General features: G+C 35.8%; 1 pseudogene; it reads left to right on the top strand.

Moving 5' to 3' along the window:
* LOC119522268 overlaps positions 1-21333 on the top strand; it is a 234257-nt pseudogene that overhangs the window by 18166 nt on the left and 194758 nt on the right.

Here is a 21333-nt window from a genome sequence, read left to right as displayed (position 1 = left end):
TGTAGGGTTTCTGTTTGGGGTGAAGGGAAGTTTCTAGTAATGGATGGTGGGAAGGTGATGGCATTGCAACATTGTGAATGTGATTAATCCTACTAATGGAATGCTAGGGAGGGGTTAGAATGGGAAGATTTAGGCTGTATATATATTTCCACAATTGAAAAAAAAGGCAGTCTAAATAGATAATGACAATTAAATGCCAAGGATGATCCTGGATGGGATCTGAGGATGGAGGAGAGGTGGCTCAAAGGGACACAGTTGGGACATAAGTAAAATAAAGGAAATATAGAATGTAAGCTTTGTATCAATGTTCAATTTCTTGAACTTCTTAACTGCACTTAATGTGATTGCATAAAAGAATGTTCTTTTTCATGGTAAATGTATATGTGAACTATATTGTTTGTTCAAGGACATGTGCAGCTTACTCATATGTTCAGAAGACAGAGCAATAGATGATGGATGATAGGGCGGGATGGAGGGAGAGCAGGAAAGAAAGAAATGGTGGTGTGACAGGAAGTTAAAGTTGGTGGATTGGGGTATCAGTGGAGGGGGTCCAGGGTATGCTGGAGTTCTGTGTATGGGGTTTGTATTGTTTTTGCAACTGTTCCTGTAAGTTTGAATTTATTTCAAAATAAAATTAAAAAAAATGAAAGGAGTCATGAGTTATGTAATTTTTTCTAGTTTTTTTAAATTCATAAAATATTAAAGTTTCATTTAAAACTTAAAAATATACTATCAACCTTCATAGGTTGGTCATATTTTTATAGATTTTTTTTTTCAAAATAATGTCTTTTCAAAATGTAAACATTTTTAGATCCCATGTTCTTTGTGAATGTGATTTAAACAGATTTGATTTATTTTTGTGGGGTAGTTTTAAATAAAAGTTTAGTTTTAATTTTAATTGATAAATTTTTCTTTCTTTTCATAGCCTATGTGGTGATTACATTTTCTGAATATCTAAAAACTCAAAAATTAACACCAAACCTCCAATATTTTTTCCTGCATTCAATTGCAGTGACATCAGAGGTAGCCAGCAGTACCTAGCTACTGCTGGTAGATGGTCTCCAAGCTATCAAAAATTTTCTTCACTGTCTTCGGCAGTAAGGAAACACTCCATTTTTGTTTCCTTTGTATGGCCAAGGAGAACTCTCTCAGTGTTTCTATAAGTTTGGCATTGTTTCTCTTATCTCATTTAACAGTGATGCTTGAATGAGAGATGAGAATTAGAACATGAGTCTTATTCAAGATTTAGTGTATGTGAACATATACTCTGTTCTTTTTTTGTAATAATCTATTTGCCTTTGTCTACCTACATATCTACCTACACGACATATTCAGTTTTGCATGTTTTTGAGCTTTACAAAAATAGAATCATAATGTAAATTCCTTTTTCACTCAATATTATGTTTCAGAGTCATACTTGTTCATAATTATTTTTCATTTCTTTACATTGTCATATAGTGTTCCATTGTGAATATACCACTATTTATTTTTTCCATTTTTCTGTTGATGGACACTTAGGATGTTTCCAATTTTTTGCTATTACCATCCTTATGCATGTTTCAGAATATGTATGTTCAAGAGTTTCTCTAAGATACATTTCTAGGAATGGAATTTCTGAGTCATTGGGTATATGAAGGTTCAACAACTTTACAAGATAGTGCCTAATTGTTTCTTCAGAAGTTGTACCAATTTACATCTGACCATCAATATGTAAGAGTTCCCATAAGTCTACATATTTCTCAACATTTAGTATTATTAGACTTCTAAATTTTTGTCTAATTCACACAAAATACTATCTCATCACATTTTTATTTTGAATTTCCCTGATTACTCATAAGGTTGTGTCTTCTCATATGTTTATTGGCCATTTATTTTTTCTCTTCTAAGAAATGCTTGTTCATGTCTTTTGCTCATTTGTTTGTTGTGTTGTTTCTCCATCTTAATTGATTTATAAGAGGTTTATATATTCTGAATACTAATTTTTCCAAAGTTATGTGTTGCATATTATCTTTTCCCATTTTGGAGCTTATTTCTACAATTATTTTATAGTGTCTGTGATGACTGGAAGTTATTAAAATTAATGTAGTCAAGTTCAGTAATCTTTTCTTTCATACTTAGCACTTCTGGGGACATAGTAGTTATGAACATGGACAATGGAGCCAGGCTGTCTGGATTTAAATCACATCTTCTCCATTCATTAACCATGTAAACTTGGGCAAGATATACTACCTTTTTATTATGTTTTCAAAGAATCAACTTTCAGATTTTTTTTATTCTCTCTATTATATCTTTGTGTCTCAGTTCATTAAACTCTATTATTTCCTTTATTTTGTGGGTTTTTTTTTTTTTGCATTTTTATCCCTCACTTCCCTACGCTTGTCAGTTCTCAGTGAGTTAAGTATTTATATTTTCTTATTTTCTAATACACAGATTTAAGTTTTAAAGTTCTCTCTAGTTAATCTTCTGTATCTTACATATTTCATTGCATATTATTGTCATTGTTCTTTAGTTTTAAATGTTTTAATTTCCATTTATATTTCTACACTGATCTATGAGTTATTATGAAGTGTTTTTAAATGCTTTAAATACCTAATTTGGTTGGTTCTTCTGTTGTTAGCATCTAGTTTAATTGCATTGTTATGAGATATGATTTCATTTTCATGATTCTTTGTACCTTACTGATATTTACTTTATGGCCTAATATGTCACCAGTTTTTGTAATTTTTCCATGTGTTCTCTAGAAGAGTTGTTTGTTTACTAGTTGAGTGCAGAGTTCTTTAATTGTTGTTCTCAGGATCTGATAATCAAAGTTCAAACTATAATTTTCAAACTGTTTTTATTGAGGATGTTCTGTTTTGCTAAATCTGTCAGAATGCAAAATACCAGAAATTGATTGACTGTTATAAAAGTTGTTTATTATGATACAAATTTATAGTTCTAAGGCCATAAAAGTGTCCAAACTAAGGCATCCAGAGAAAATTACCTTCCCTGAAGAAAGGCCAATGGCATCTGGAACACCTCTGTCAGCTGGGAAGGCACAGGGCTGGCCTCTGCTGGTCCTTTGCTCCTGTGTTCTGGTTTCAAAATGGCTTTCACCAAAATGGCTCTGGGCTTCTGTTTCCCTTAGCTTCTCTCTCTCAGCTCCTGTGCATCCATGCTTGTTCACCCAGGGCATTTCCCTCAAAGCATCTGGGGGTCCTCTCTTAGCTACTCTGGGGCAAACTCTGGGCCTCATCTTTTAGCTTGGCATCTTCAAACATCTTTTTGTTGGCATCTCCAAGTGTCTGGGTCTGTGTCAGCTCTTAGCTTCTCTCAGGGGCAAACTCTAGATTACATTTCTTAGCTTCTCTCCAAATGTCTCTCCCAGCTTTTCTGAGGGCTTTCTCTCTGTGAGCTCTCTTAAAGGACCCAGTGATATACTTAAGATCTGGAATGGATAGGGTTGCACCTCCATGGAAATGATCTAATCAAAAGGTCTCATGTACAGTTGGGAGGGTCACATTTCCATGGAAACAGCCTAATCAAAACATCCCACTGTAATCAAAAGATAATAAGTCTGCCCTCACAAGATTGCATTAAAGAACATGGTTTTTGTGGGGACATAGTAGATTCAAACCAGCACATTTTGCCTCCTGGACACCCAAAAGATATGTTCTTTCCAAATGCAAAAAATATATTCATTCCATCACAATATCACAAAAGCTTAAATGATTTCGGTAATAATAGGTAAGTAACAAAGACTTATCAAAATCAGTTATAGGTGTGGTTTGTCCAAAGTCAAAATTCTCCTCTGGCTCTGTGCAAAACTCAGAACAATTTAACTGCTGCCAATATACAAAGGAGGGGCACTCATAAGATAAATGTTCCCATTGCCATAGGGACAAATTGATAGGAAAACAGGATCCCTGGACCAAAACAATTTCCAAAACCTGCAGGGAAAACTTCATTAGATTTCAAAGTCTGAGTCCTCAGAGCTTGAGAGATCAGCAGTCCCATCCTTTCCAAAGCCTTATGCAGTGTTGTTGCTTTCTCCAAACAGTGGGGTGATTGCTCCAACATATCCAAGTATTGGGGAGACCACCTTGTTCTTGGCTCCACCCTCATCAAACATCTGGGTGGCACCCAAACTCTGTGCCATTTCCGGGGCACATGCTCAACCCTTCAGAATGGTGAGCTAGTGGCTAGGCTCTCCCCAATCCCCAGGGAATGTGCTCCACCCTCTCTGAAGCCTAGATGGCAGCACTCTTCCAGAACATCTAGGTGGAAGGCCCTCCTTCTGCCTCCTGGGAAAATTCACCCTCTCCATGTGCATGGGTAGGCCCACTCTCTTGGCCCGATTTCTTGGCTCCAGACCTTAGCTTCCATGGTTCTTTTTGCCTTTGAAGTCATCTTTCCTTCAATTTCTCACTTTTCTGTCCCTTTTATAGACAGGCAGTGGTTCCATTTATACAGATATCACAAAAAATTATTGCCTTGGCATGTAGCATACAGGGTTCAAAACCATCAGACAATAGGACTTTCCAAAAATTCTTTCTGGATAGTTCTATCTCCAATCCTGGCTTTCAGTGAAATGGCTGGCTAGTTCTAGGTTTAAATCTTCATGTGGGGTACTAGCTTCTGGGGTCTTCACTTTCTGGAAGCCCAGAATATTCCAGACCATCAATTTCTGGTTTCTTTGTAGCCAGGAGTACAGTTCTTAGCTTATCTCTTTCCTCTTGCATTTTACTATAAGCTGCAAGGAGAAGTCAGGCTGCCTTTTCTACTTTTAGTTTGGAGATCTCTTCAGCTAAATATCCCAGCTCATTGCTTTCAAATTCTGCCTTCCTTCCAGCACTAGAACTCAATTTTGCCCAATTCTCTGCCATGTTAAAACAAGGATCACCTTTCTTCAGTTTACAGTGACACATTCATTATTTCTGTTTGAAACCTTTCATGTATAGATGACTTATATTCTCTTTCCAGTAATTCTAATATTTCAAGGCTGTTGTGGTCTAAATGTGCCATGTGTCATTTCTGCTGATTGATGTTCGTAGGCTATTTCCTTGTGCAATTCTTATTTTGAATTAAGAGCTTATATTTGATTAATTTTAATTTATAGAAATTTGGGGACCCAAATTAGAGAGGCTTTCATTCAGTGATTATTTGTATTTGCTAGAGCCAGGGGGTACTACCCACTTGGGGTCATTTTAGCTCTCTTCAGAGGGTCCTTGCTTAACAATGGAGTACCCAGCTATAGCTACTTCACTGTGATACTGACACAAAGCTTGGTTTCCTTATTGCCATGTTTACTGCTCAAAACTTCAGTTTTAGCTCTGTGTTTGTATTATGTGTGTGGGTGGGGGGTGTTTTTCATTTGGACATTTCTCTTATTACCTCCAGTCTCCATAGTGCAATAAAATTTATGTTTAATGCAAGATCTAGATTTTTGGTAGTAGCAAAATATCCCTTCACATAATCCAGTCTAGTATACTGCTGAAAGTAGCTATTCTCAAATCTGCATTTCCCAAATATGGGATTTTAAGAGTTGGAGGTGAGAATGTTGTTTATTCCTGAAAGTAATTTATTTCTAAATATGATAGATCTGTGTATTTCCAGACAAGCTGTTCCTCCTCTGATTACTGGTTAAAGTAGGAATGAATAGGGAGTGTCTTGTCCTCTAGGACCATAGGTCCTCCTGTCATTTTAAAGGTAAGAGGAACATTCTCTGGTTGCCTTCACTCTTTTCCCCTTTGTTTGTCACTGTCTGACACAAAAGGATTCACACTCTTTCCTCCCATGGCACCACTTGCTACATACTCTTACAGGATTTGAGACAAGTCATAAGGACAGAATGAACCAATTACTGAGAAGTGAGCAGAAGCTCACTGGCTTCTTTGCCAGCACCTTATGAAAATGGGATATTCAAAGTCATTCCTATTTTCTCACTAAATCTATATTCCTTTATTTCCTTTCCTAAGTCATGTATTTTGTAAATATGTATTTGTTTGTGTGTCTTTTTTGTTTTTAAAGGAAAGAACATTTTAAAAATCTTTCTGTCCTGTAATGATATAAAATTTCAGGATGAGACTCAAGGATTAAATCCTAAACAAAGAAAACATTTTTCCCCAAAGATGATTGTAACCTCCTTACAGCAGACTTTATCAGGTCTTCAATGTGTTTTTATCCTCTGCAAAGTTAATCATAATATTGTACATGTGGTTCAGATTTAATTTTTTTTTTATAAAAATTATACCACACCCTCTCCAATTTGAAGTGCTAACTTTCAAGGAACACTGCAATTAAATGTGTATATAGAAAAAACAACAAAAATCTTTCTGTTGTGTATGAAGTATCATATTACACTTTTGGGTGGTTCTTTGATAATTAAGATAACTCTGAGTTCTTCCTACATTTTGTATGTGCAAGTCTATATACAACTTATAAAAATGCATTTACTTAGCCTAGGGATATTAACTTTTAATTTTATATTTGATTCCATGCATAATGCTTTTTAATTTCATATAAATACTGTTCTGTTTATATCCTAAAGTAGTAAAACTGCTAACATCTAAACACCGTAGCCTACACTTTTTATTACTAGGTTATCAGAATAAGGTGTCACCTATTCTGTGATTTCTAACCCCCCATTCTATGTGCTGTTTTAATATAAACCTCTTAAGCATTTCTCACAGCCAGTTACAGTGTGTTCTCTTCAAGGCTACTGTTATAAATGGCATACATACATATTTATGTGAATGGTTCAGTCATTTGTAAATCATATCCTTGCTTTCTAAATGAATTCTGTATAAACAATGTAACATTTTAACTACTAGAGATAACTTTTATGAATAAATGTCCTTTGAGGCTTTTATCAATTTAAATAGGTAGATTTTTTTAACAATGTAAATGAAGCTTATTTATTGTACTACCTAATACCCATTAATATGTCAGAATGCATAAATTTGGCCACATTAAACAAAAAGTCATTGACACCAATATATTTTTCTAGTCTAGCAAGGCAGGGAATTTTCCCTGTTATATATTAGTTGGGTAATATTTTTTCTGACACACTAAACAGGATATGTATGCGTATGTAGGTTTTTAAACTCTCACAACATATCTTCAAAACAGAAGTCCTTTTATGCCCTAACTGACAAATTTAATTCTGTTATCTGTGAGCTTGTTTACAAAGTAGCCTTTAGAATTACTTTCTAGTTCAGAATAGGTTTTATATACTGTACCATGTATTCATAACTTGTGAAAAGGAGTAGCACTAGTGGGAGCAAACAAACTTTACATTGTTCTATCAGCAGCCTTATGATGCTAAGTGATCCTTACTTTTTTTTGTGTAAAAAAGGGTATTTAACTAGTAGTTTACTAGGTAATTCAGTCTTCATTCTTTGGCAGTCTAGATTTGATCTTAGTTTTTTTTTTTTTTCCTTTAATGTAGTAAGATTTTTGAAAGGAAATACAGATAATGTAGATATTTGCTCATATAAGTTATCACCACCAATTTTCCAGGGTTCATATTCAAATGACATTTTCCTGAGTATTAAATATAAAATTGAATGGATGCTTGATCAACCTTGGGTAGTTGTTGCATAGAAGCTGATTTCTAACTAGTGGCTTTTAAAAAGTGAGAATGAGATAAGGCCAAAGGTCAAGAACATGTAAATGAATATATGTATTTTTAAGTAGCTTGCCCAAAATTATAAGAGTAGTATGGAGGTATTGGAAAGAAAATCATTCAGTGGATGCATTTATCCAGCAATGAAAGAACGGTGCCCAAAACAGGTCAAATAGATGCTACTGTGATTTTTGTCATAACCATTGAATTTGTTTTAATTAGAGAAGTTGTAGGTTTACTGAAAACTCATGCATAAAATACAGATTTCCCATATACCCCCTTATTACTAACATCTTGCATTAGTGTGGAATGTTCATTACAGTTAATAAAAACATTTTAATAAATGTATTAACAAGAGTCCATCCTTTACAGTAGGGTTCACTGTGTTGTACACTCCTATGTTTGCTTAAAATTTTTTTCTAGTAACATTTACAACCTAAATTTTCCCCTTTTAACCACATTCAATATGTAATTCAGTGATGTTAATTATGTTCACATTGTTGTGCTACCATCACCACCATCCATTCTAAAACTTTACATTACAGTCAACCTAAATGGAAACTGTACAATTTAAAATTAAACTCCCAATTCCCTACCACAATCCTGGCCCCTGTATTATAGATTCTGAATCTATGAGTTTGCTTATTCTAATTGTTTCATAACAGGGAAGCCATATAATATTTCTCCTTTTGTGTCGAGTTTATTTCCTGTAACATGATGTCTTCAAGGTTCATCCATGTTGTCACATTTATCAGAACTTAATTCCTTTTTAAAGTTGAATAATTTTCCATTGTATGTATATACCACATTTTATTTATCCACTAATTTGTTGACAGAAACTGGGTTGCTTCCATCTTTTGGCAATTGTGAATAATGCTATGAACATTGGTGTTCTAATATCTGTTCAAGTCCCTTATTTCAAAACTTTTGGGTATATGCCTAGAAGTGGAATTGCCAGGTCATATGGTAATTCTATCGTTAACTTTCTAAGGAAATGCCAAACTGTCTTCCAGAATGGCTGCACCATTTTGCATTTCCACCAACAGTGAATGAGTGTTTCTTTCCAACACTTGTAGTTTTCTCTTTTTAATTACTAGCCATTCTAGTTGGTGTGAAATGGTATCTCATTGTGGTTTTGATTTGCATTTCCATAGGGGCTAATAATATTGAGCATCTTTTTCATGTGCTTTCTGGCTATTTGTATACCTTCTATGGAGATGTTTATTCAAGCCTTTTGCCCATTTTTAAATGGGTTGTTTGTCTTTTCATTGTAGGATTTGGTTATATATTCTGATAGTAACCCTTTATATGGTACATGGTTTCCAAATATCTTCTCCCATTGACTAAGTTGTCTTTTCACTTTCATGATAAAGTTCTTTGTGCAAAAGTTTTTAATTTTGATGAGGTCCCATTTATCTATTTTTTCATTTGTTGCTAATGCTTTGGATATAAATTTTAAGAAGCCATTGCCTTAACACAAGTTCCTGAAGATGCTTCCCTACATTTTCTAGATTTATAATTCTGGTTCTAATGTTTAGGTTTTTGATCTATTCTGAGTTAATTTTTCTATATAGAGTGAGATAGGGATCTCCCATCATTCTTTTGTATATGGATATCCAGTTCTCCCAGCACCATTTGTTGAAGAGACTTTTCTTTCCCAAGTGAGTAGACTTGACACCCTGGTCAAAAACCTTTTGGCCATGGATGTGAGGGTCTATTTCTGAACTCTTAATTCAATTCTGTTGGTCTATGTATCTATCCTTGTTCCATACCATGCTGTTTTGACCCCTGTAACTTTGTAATAAGTTTTAAAGTTGGGAAGTATGACTCCTCCAACTTTGTTTTTTTCACTATCAAGGTGGTTTTGGCTATTTGTGGCCCCTTATCCTTCCAAACAAATTTGATGATTGGTTTTCCCATTTTTGCAAATTAGTCTGTTGGAATTTTGATTTTGGTTGTGTTGAATTCCTAAACCATTTCAATTAGAATTGACATATTGACAATATTTAGTCTTCCAATCCTGAGCATGGAATGTCCTTCTCTATATTTAGATTTTCTTTGATTTCTTTTAGCAAAGTTTTGTCATTTTACAGGTATAAGTCCTTTACCTTCTTCTTAAATTTATTTGTAGATATTGTAGGTACTATTGTAAATGGGATTTTTTTCTTGATTTCCTCCTCATATTCTTCATTATTGGTATATAGAAATACTACTGATATTTGCATGTTGATTTGTACCCTGCAACTTTGCTGAATTCTTTTATTACCTCTAGCAGTTTTGTTATAGATTGTTCAGGACTATAACATGCCATCTGTGAATAGTGAAAGTTTTATTTCTTCCATTCCAATTTGGAAGTCTTTTATTTCTTTTCCTTGCCTAATTGCTCTAGCTAGAGCTTCCAATACAGTATTGAATAATAGTGGTGACAGTGGGCATCCTTGTCTTGTTTCTGTTCCTGATCTTAGAGGGAAACTGCCAGTGTTTTATCATTGATTATGATGTTAGCACTGTTTTTTTCATGTATGGCTTTTATCATTGTGCCAGTTTGAATGTATTATGTCCCCTAAAATACCATTATCTTTGATGAAATCTTGTCTGGGCAGATGTATCAGTGTTGATTAGACTGTAATTCTTTGATTGTTTCCACGGAGATGCGACCCACGTAACTGTAGATGATAACTCTGATTAGATAATTTCCATGGAGGTGTGGCTCTGTCCATTCAGCTTGGGCCTTGATTAATTTATTAGAGCACTATATAAGTTCAGACAGAAGGAGCAAGCTTGCTACAGCCAAGAGGGACACTTTGAAGAATGCACAGGAGCTGAGGAGCTGCAGCTTACAGAGACATTTTGGAGATGGCCCTTGAAAGAAGTCTTTTGCTCCTGAGAAGCTAAGAGAGGACATATGCCCCAAAAGCAACTGAGAGTGACATTCTGAAGAGGAGCTGCAGCCTAGAGAGGAACGTCCTGGGAGAAAGCCATTTTGAAACCAGAAATCTAGAGCAGATGCCAGCCATGTGCCTTCCCAGCTAACAGAGGTTTTCCAGACACCATTGGCCATCCTCCAGTGAAGGTACCCAATTGTTGATGCATTACCTTGGACACTTTATGGCCTTAAGACTGTAACTGTGTAACCAAATAACCCCCCTTTATAAAAGCCAATCCATTTCTGGTATTTTGCATTCCAGCAGCATTAGCAAACTGGAACAATCATGTTGAGGAAGTTACCTTCTATTCCTATTTTTCTAAGTGTTTTTTATCAAGAAGGGGTGCTGGTTTTTTGTCAAATGCCTTTTCTGCACCAATTGAGATGGTCATGTGGGTTTTTACCTATATTCTGTTAATACGGTGTATTACTTTAATTGATTTTCTCATGTGGAACCACCCATGCATACCTGGGATAAATCCTAATGGTCATGGTGTATAATTCCTTTAATGTGCTGCTGGATTCTCTTTTCTAGTATTTTGTTTAGGATTTTTGCATCTCTATTCATAAGAGATATTGTATAATTCTCTATTCTTGTAGTATCTTTATCTGCTTTGGAATTAGGGTGATATTGGCCTCTTAGAATGAGTTAGGTAGTGTTCCAGCCTCTTCAATTATTTGGGAGAGTTTAAGCTGGATTGGGATTAATTTTTCTTGAAATGTCTTGAAGAATTCAGCTGAGAAGCCATCTGGTCTTGGACTTTTCTTTGTATGGAGACTTATGATTGGTGTGTTCAGGTCTTCTATTTCTTCTAGAGTCAGTGTAGGTTCTATGTTTCTAGGATTTTTTCCATTTCTTCTAGGTTGCTTAATTTGTTGGCATATGGTTCATAGTATTTCTTATGATCCTTTTTATTTCTGTGCTGTCTGTAGTAATGTTTCCCCTGATTTCTTTTTTGTTTGTTTATTATGCATCCTCCAACAGTAAGTTTATTTTATTTTTTTCAACATGAACACGTGTATTTTCTTTTTCAGGTTGCACCATGAGTAGCATTTTATTTGACTGTTCCCTGTATTTTTATTTTAATGCAATTTTATTGAGATATATTCATATACCATACAATCCATCCAAAGTATGCAGAATGGCTCACAGCATCATCACATTGTTGTGTATTCATCACCACAGTCAATTTTAGAACATTTTAATTACCCCCAAAAACAAAAATATAAAAGAAAACCCAAAACATCCCATACCCCTTAATCCCCACATTTTTGACCCCTAGTATTTGTGTGGTGCATTTGTTACTGCTGATGAAAGAATATTAAGATTTTACTCTTAACTATAGCCCGTAGTTTGCAGGAGGTACATTTTTCCACACATAAAACATTATTCTTTGCTCCTTGTAATAGTGTCATAAATTTGCTCTAGTTCATGCAAGGATGTTTTTATACTTGTACGGTTAATAGTAGTCATTGTCCACCACAAGATTCACTGTATTATACATTTCCATATTTTAACTTCTAGCTTTCCTTCTGATGACAGTCATGACTCTAAACTACCTTTTTCAACCAATATCATGGATTTAAACATATCTGGTCTATTTCAACTTATACTATTGTTTTAATGCTCAGATTTTCCCAAACTTATCCAGTGAAACTCTTTACCAAGGCTTGTGTGTGCTTCTTTTAAAACAGATTTATTCACACAGCTTACAATTCATCTAAGTGTACAGTCAATAGCTCCTGGTATAATCACAGAGTTTTGCATTCACCACTACAATCTGTATCAGAACATTCCCATTTCTTCCAAAAAGAAAGAGGAAAAAAGAAATCTTATATCCCCCTATTACTGATATTTAGCTTTGCTATGATGCCTTTGTTAAAATTATTTGAAAGAATACTACAGTGTTACCATTAAGTATAGACCTTTGCATTAATTGTGTTTTTATCATATATCATTTCATTTTTAGCACCTTGTAATAGGAACATACATTTTTTATAGTCCATGTAAAAACTTTCTTATACTTCTACAATTATCCACTCTCATTGACTATTCTATGTTTTGCTAAGGCATGCAGTCCCAGTTTTTATCCTCTAGCTTTATTTCTGGTGGCATACATGCCCCCTATCCTTCCTTTTTCAACCATACTCACACTCTGCTTTTTTTTCATTATGCTTACAATATTGTGCTACTGACACACAGTATTATAGTGTCCATTTCTGAACCTTTACAATCAACCTTATTAGACATTCTGTATTCCTTAAGCATCAATTTCCCTATCTCTGCCCTCTTTCTGTGTCCTAATAACCTGTGCTCTCAAATTTAATTCTCAGAGTTTGCTCATTATAGCTAGTTCATATTAGTCAGATCATGTAATATTTGTCCTTTTGTTTCCAGCTTATTTAAGTCAACATAATTGCATAACATCATCACATGCATCACAACTTCCTTCCTGCAACTGCACAATATTCCATTGTATGTGTACACCACAGTTCATCCTTTTGCTCATCAGTTGATGAACACTTGGGCCACTTCCATCCATTGGCAACTGTGACTCATGCTGCCAAAATATCAGTGTGCAAATGTCTGTTCATGTCCCTGCTTTCAGTTCTTCCAAGAATATACCTAGTAATGGGATTACTGGATCATATTGCAATTTTATACTTATCTTCTTGAGGAACTGCCGCACTGTCCTCCAGAGCAGGTGCACAGTTCTACCTCCCCACCAACAGTGAATAGGTAGATGTCTTTCTCCACATCTTCTCCACCACTTGTAGTTTTCTGTTTCTCTTAAGCAGTTTTATTCACACACCATATAATCCATCCTCAGTGTACAATCAGTGATTCCTGTTATAATCACATAGTTATTCATTCACCACCAAAATCCGTAAGAGAACATTCCCACTTCTTCCATTAAGAAAGAAGGAAAAAATCCCATACCCCTCCCTAATATACCCCTATTATTGACATTTAGCTTTTGTATAATGCCTTTGTTATAACTCATTTAATAGTATTACAATATTACTGTTAACTATAGACCTTAGTTGGCATTAATTATATTTTCTCCATACACCATCCCAATATTAGCAACTTGTAGTGACATACATTTGTTCTAGTTCATGTGAAAACTTCCTTATATTTGTACAATTAGCCACTATCACCAAGTACTCTAGGTTTCACTAAGGTATGCAGTCCCAGTTTTTATCCATTAGCTTTCCTTCTGGTGACATACATGATCCTGGTGTTCCTCTTTCAACCATATTCACACTCAGCTTTTTCCATTATACTTACAGTATTTTGCTATCATCACACAGTATTGTGCTATCCATTTCTGAACCTTTATAATCAACTGTATTAAACATCATGTGCTCCTTAAGCATCAAGGGCCCAATGCACAAAATCACTAGTGTTTCTATATACTAGTAATGAGCAATGTGAGGGGGAAATAAAAAACAATTCCATTTAGAATAGCAACCAAAAGAATCAAATATCTAGGATTAAATTTAACCAACAACATGAAGGACCTATACACAGAAAACTATAAAACATTGCTAAACATAATCAAGCAATACCTATATAAATGGAAGGATATACTGTGTTCATGGACTAGAAGACTAAATATAGGTTTCAAGTCTATGCAAAATGATGTATAGATTCAACACAATCCCAATCAAAATACATTAATTTTTTCTTCAACAGCATTCTTTCTCCTTAACCTATTTTCTTGTAAAATCTCCCTACTATCCTGGTAGTAATATAACAACACAAAATTAGAGTTGGAAGGACTCCTTTGTCCTGTTTTGACTGGTTGCCTAATTTTACAAGTGTTGCCAGTTAAGATAAAAAGAAGCTGCTTGTGAAAACCAGATTTCCTGGTACACATTTGTTCTGGTTAGCTAGTGCTGCCATTTTGCAAAATAACAGAAATGGATTGGCTTTTATAAAGGGAGGTTATTTGGTTACAAAATTACAGTCTTAAGGCCATAAAGTGTCCAAGGTAAGGCATCAGTAGGGTACCTTCACTGAAGGATGGCCATTGGCATCCAAAATCTCTGTTAGCTCAGAGGCATGTGGCTGGCATCTGCTTGCTCCCAGGTTGCATTTCAAAATGGCATTCTCCAAAATGTTGCTCTTGGGTCATTCTGTCCTCTCTTAGCTGCAGCTCCTCTTCAAAATGTCACTCTCAGTTGCTCTCCAGTGTCCCTCTGTTTGTGAGCCCTTTTTGTAAGACTCCAGTGAACTAATCAAGACCCATCCTGAAAGGGTGGGGCCACATTTCCATGGAAGCATTCAATCAAGAGGTCACACCCTAATCAAAGGTGTCACTTACATCTCCATGGAAAAACTAAATCAGAAGGTTCCAACATAATCAACACTAGTACTTCTGCCCCCACAAGATTGCATTAAATAATATGGCTTTTTCTGGGAGTCATAATATATACAAACCAGCACAACATCCTTCATAACCTTATGTTATTTTTCTGGTCTTTGTTATAATTGTTGTGTTTGTTAGTTTTCTTACTGAAAATTAATGATGTTTCAAAAAAAAAGGGATAGGATAGGGCCATTCTTATAGTACAATAGAAATATTCCAATTCTGCATCACCCTCTAGAGAATTCTGATACACATGCATATGAAAGCTTACGAAACACTGCCCTATACTTTCTGTAAAACACAATTTCTGAGTAATACTTAGTCTACTATTTGTTTGATTTTCCATCAAATAATTAGTGAATGACAAATATACACAAGGCATTACATTGAGGGATTCCTGTACAATATACCAATATCAGAATTTTTAAAATGTATTATATTTTTCAGGAACTGTGGTAAAACAAAAGGATTTTATTACAGGCAAAAGTTGGTTCAAATGATTAAACTGGGGTTAAATGATTAAATCTGCTTATTTTTGTAAATAATGATTTTTTGAAGCAAAGCCACAATAATTCTTTTTTGTTTTGCACATTTTTGGTCTTTTATTTAATAATTCAATTTTATTGAAATATATTCACATACTATGCAGTCATACAAAGCATACAATCTATTGTTCACAGTACCACCATATAGTTGTGCATCCATCACCAAAATTAATTTTTGAACATTTTCATTACCACACACAAAAAAGTAATAAGAATAAAAATTAAAGTGAAAAATAACAATTAAAGTAAAAAAGAACACTGGGTGCTTTTTTTTGCCTCCGTTTTTCTACTCATCCATCCACACACAGGACAAAGGGAAGTATGATCCATGTGGCTCTCCCAATCACATTGTCCCCCCCCCCATAAGCTACATTGTTATACAATCATCTTCAAGATTCAAGGGTTTTGAGTTGTAATTTGATAGTTTCAGGTATTTACTGCTAGCAATTCCAAGTTATCTATGTTGTGCATAAGAGTGCCCACCAGAGTGACCTCTCGGCTCCTTTTGGATTCTCTCAGCCACTGAAACATTTCATTTCCTTTCACATCCCCCTTTTGGTCAAGAAGATGTTCTCCATCCCATGATGCTGGGTCCATATTCCTCCCCAGGAGTCATATTCCATGTTGCCAGTGGGATTTACACCCCTGGGTGTCAGATCTCACATAGGGAGAGGGCAGTGATTTCATCTGCCAAGTTGGCTTAGGTAGAGAGAGAGGGCCACATCTGAGCAACAGAGGCATTCAGGAGGAGACAGGAACAATTATAAGCAGGCTTAGCCTTTCCTTTGCAGTAACAGTCTTCCCAAGGGCAAGTCCCATAATTGAGGGCCCAGCCCATCAAACCACCTGTCCCCAGTATCTGTGAGCGCATCAGCAACCATCAAGGTGGGGAAGACCAACACCCCTGCATTATCCCCCAGCAATGTTCACATTAGTGGTAGCATATAATATTTCTCTTTTTGTGCCTGGCTTATTTTGCTCAGCATTATGTTTTCAAGTTTCCTTCAAGCTGTCATATGTTTCATGACATTGTTCCTTCATACTGCCATGTAGTATTCTATTGTGTGTATATACCACATTTTATTTATCCACTCATCTGTTGAAGGACATTTGGGTTGTTTCCATCTCTTGGCAATTGTGAATAATGCTGCTATGAACATTGGTGTGCAGATATCTGTTCACATCACTGCTTTCATATTTCTGGGTATATACTGAGAAGTGCAAAGGCTGGATCAAAGGGTAACTCTATATCTAGTTTTCTAAGGAACTGCAGGATTGTCTTCCAGAGAGGCTGAACCATTATACCATCACACCAGCAATGAATAAGAGTTCCAATTCTGCCACATCCTCTCCAGCATTTGTCTTTTCCTGTTTGTTTAATGGCAGCCATTCTAATTGGTGTGAGATGGTATCTCATTGGGGTCTTAATTTGCATCTCTCTAATAGCTAGTGAAGATGAACATTTTTCATGTGTTTCTTGGCCATTTGTATTTCCTCTTCAGAGAACTGTCTCTTCATATCTTTTGGCCATTTGATAATTGGGCTGTCTGTACTATTGTCATTGAGTTGTAGGATTTCTTTATATATGCAAGATATCAGTCTTTTGTCAGATACATGGTTTCCAAAATTTTTTTCCCATTGAGTTGGCTACCACTTCACCTTTTTGACAAATTCCTTTGAGGTAAAACAGTGTGAATTTATTCACTCATGATTTTAGGCTGGGAAAAAGTCCAAATAAAGGCAGCATCAAGGCTATGCTTTCTTTCAGAAGACTGTGGCATTCTGAGGCTGGCTGCTGGTGATCCTTGGTCCTTAATTTGTCACATGGCAAGCCACATGGTAGCATCTCCTATTTTCTCCCTTCTCTTCCAGGTTCTAATTATGTTCAGCTTCTTGCATTCTATGGATTTCTCTCTTTGACAGAATTTCATTCCACTTACAAAGGACTCCAATAATAAAATTGAGACCCATCCTCATTGAGTTGGGCCATAACTTAACTGAAATAACCTATCAAAAGGTCCCATTTACAATGGGTTCACACCCACAAGAATGGATTGGATTTAAGAACATATTTTTTCTGGGGAATATACAGCTTCAAACCACAACAGACAGTAAATACTTTAGGCTTTGCACACCATGCTGTCTCTGTTGAAACTATTCAGTTCTGCAGTTTTGGCATGAAAACCAGCATAGAAAATATCTATAAGAATGGGGACTCCCAGAAGATGGTGGTTAGGAGAGTCAGGGCAAAAGAACACCTCCGTGAAAAATACTAGATAAAAGCCAGAAAGTGGCCCAGAACACCAGCTGGACAAGGTCTGCTAAATCCACAGGAACCATGTACTTGGTGAAAACCAGAGACTGCATTCTGAAATGAGTAAGCCTGCTGAATATCCAGCAGCCATGCTGTGGTGTGGGGAAACTGTGGGTTGGAATTTGGAGTTGGACTAGTACTTTTTTAAAAATCCAAAAGTGGCTGTGGATATGGCAGTAAGAACCACAGCTAAATGTACCAGAGCTTGGAAGGTGGAGCAGTTCAAAAAGGGGGAAATTAACATGCCCCATACAGCCATCATTTAAGCAGGCTGGGAACCCCCTACATAGCCCAGCTGCCCAGAACTTCCCTTGATGGATGGAACACACTTTTGATGTAGCACAACCTTCCCTCATCAGAAGCCCAAGAAGGGCACTGCTTGGAAGAGGGACCCACATGGAAGTACCAGAGACCATAAGCCAATACCAAGGACTTGTGGGTCAGTGGCAGAGACAACCTGTGATGAGACTGAACTGAAAGTTTAGACTCTTGCAACAGCCTTAAATCTACAGGAACACCTGGGAGGTTTGATTATCAAACCTGTCCTCCTTCCTTAACCACTCAGACATATGCTTCAAATTCAGGGCAGACAGCACCAACTACAAAAGCAAACATGGTGCAATTGGACCCCCACAAGAATCAGACCCCCACACACCACAAAGACAAAGTTGGGGAGAACTGGCTTAAGGGGAATAGGTCACTCACGGATGCTACCTGATGATTAGTTAGAGAAACTGTATGCCACCAAGCTGTAGATCTGACAAATTAGAGATAAACCCTTGAATTAGCCAACATATCCTAAAAGAATCCTATCAAGTTAAGCAAAAGCCAAGAGGCTAACAACAGAAAATTTTAAAGCACATGAAAAAAACAGGTGATGTGAATAACCCAAACCCAAACAACCAAATCAAAGGTCAGAGAAGATGCAGTACTTGGAGCAATTAATCAAAGAACTAAAGACAAACAATGAGAGCATGGCACAGGATATAAAGGACATGAAGAAGACACCAGAAGAGCATAAAGAAGAAGCTGCAAGAGTAAATAAAAAAATTGATGATCTTATGGAAATAAAAGAAATTCTTGACCAAATTATAAAGATTCTGGATACTCATAGTACAAGACTAGAGGAAGCTGAACAATGATTCAGTGACCTGTAGGATGACAAAATGGAAAATGAAAGAACAAAAGAAAGAATGAGGAAAAACTGAAAAAAATTGAAATGGACCTCAGGGATATGATAGATAATATAAAACATCCAAATATAAAGCTCATTGGTGTCTCAGAAGGGTAAGAGAAGGGTAAAAGTCTAGAAAGAGTATTCAAAGAAATTGTTGGGGAAAATTTCCCAAACTTTCTACACAACATAAATACACAAAGTATAAATGCCCAGAGAACTCCAAATAGAATAAATCCAAATAAACTCACTCCAAGACATATTCTGATCAGACTGTCAAATTCTGAAGAGAGGGAGCAAGTTCTGAAAGCAGCAAGAGAAAAGCAATTCGCCACATAGAAAGGAAACAACATAAGACTGAGTAGTGACTACTCAGCAGCCACCATGGAGGCAAGAAGGCAGTGCATGTCATATTTAAAATTCTGAGAGAGAAAAATTTCCAACCCAGAACACTTTATCCAGCAAAAGTCTCCTTCAAATTTGAGGGAGAGCTTAAATTTTCACAAACAAATGCTGAGAGATTTTGCTAATAAAAGCCCTGCCCTACTTGAGATGCTAAAGAGAGCCCTACTGACAAAGAAACAAAGAAAGGAGAGAGAGATATGGACAAAGGTTCAGTACTAAAGATAATCAATATTGGTTCATTAAAGGGCAATAAGAGAGAGAGGGATAAAATATATCTGACAAACCGAAACCAAAGGACAGGATGGCTGATTCAAGAAATGCCTTCACAGTAATAACATTGAATGTAAATGGGTTAAACTCCCCAATTAAAAGATATAGATTGGCAGAATGGATAAAATATATGAACCATCAATATGCTGCATACAAGAGACTCATCTGAGACACAGGGACAGAAAGAAATTGAAAGTGAAAGGATGAAAAATAATATTTCATGCAAGCTACAGTCAAAAGAAAGCAGGATTAGCAATATTAATCTCAGATAAAATAGACTTTAAATGCAAGGATGTTATGAGAGACAAAGAAGGCCACTACATACTAATAAAAGGGGCAATTCATCAAGAAGAAATAACAATCATAAATGTTTATGCATCCAATCAAGTTGCCACAAAATACATGAGACAACCACTGGCAAAACTAAAGGAAGCAACTGATGCTTTCAGAATAATTGTGGGAGAATTCAACACATCACTCTATCCTGTTGATAGATAAACCAGACAGAAATCCAATAAGCAAATTGAAAACCTAAACAACCTGATAAATGAATATGATTTAACAGACATATATAGAACATTACATCCCAAATCACCAGGATACATATTCTTCTCTAGTGCTCATGGAACTTTCTCCTGAATACATCATATGCTGGGACATAAAACAAGCCTCAATGAATTTAAAAAATTGAAATTATGCAAAGCACATTCTCTGACCACAATGAAATAAAATTAGACATCAATAACCACCAAAGATTTAGAAAATTCACAAACACATGGAGGTTAAACAACACACTCCTAAACAATCAGTGGGTTAAAAAGAAATAGCAAGAGAAATTGCTAAATATATAGAAACAAATGAAAATGAGAATGCAACATATCAAAACCTAAGGGATGCAACAAAACTCTTTCTGAGGGGAAAGTTTATAGCACTAAATGTATACATCAAAAAGGAAGAAAGAGCTAAAATCAAAGAACTAATGGAGCAACTGAAGTGGCTAGAAAATGAACAGCAAACTAATCCTAAACCAAGTAGAAGAAAAGAAATAAGGATTAAAGCAGAAATCAATGACATAGAGAACAAAAAACAATACAGAGAATATACAACACCAAGAGTTGGTTCTTTGAGAAGATCAACAAGTTTGACAAGCCCCAAGCTAGACTGACAAAATAAAAAAGAGAGAAGACCCATATAAACAAAATAATGAATGAGAATGGTGACATTACTGCAGATCCTGAAGAAATAAAATAATATATAAGCAGCTACTACGAAAAACTCTAGGCCAACAAACTGGATAATGTAGAGGAAATGGGCAATTTCCTGGAAACATATGAACAACCTAGGCTGACCAGAGAAGAAATACAAGACCTCAACCAACCAATCATAAGCCAAGAGATCCAATCAGACACCAAAAAGCTTCCCACAAATAAATGACCAGGGCCAGATGGCTTCACAAGAGAATTCCACCAAACTTTCTAAAAAGAAGTGGCACCAATCTTATTTAAACTCTTTCAAAACATTGAAGAAAATGGAACACTACCTAACATTTTATGAAGCTAACATCAATCTAATACCAAAAACAGGTAAAGATACCACAAAACAGGAAAACTGCAGGCCAATCTCCCTAATGAATATAGATGCAAAAACTCTCAGCAAAATAATTGAAAATCAAATCCAAAGACACATTAAAAAAATCATACACTGTGACCAAGTGGGG

The sequence above is a fragment of the Choloepus didactylus genome, chromosome X (genome assembly GCF_015220235.1).
Source record: "Choloepus didactylus isolate mChoDid1 chromosome X, mChoDid1.pri, whole genome shotgun sequence".
Taxonomy (NCBI): domain Eukaryota; kingdom Metazoa; phylum Chordata; class Mammalia; order Pilosa; family Megalonychidae; genus Choloepus; species Choloepus didactylus.
Note: the sequence above shows the minus strand (reverse complement) of the source record. Positions and strands in the feature narration are given on the sequence as shown.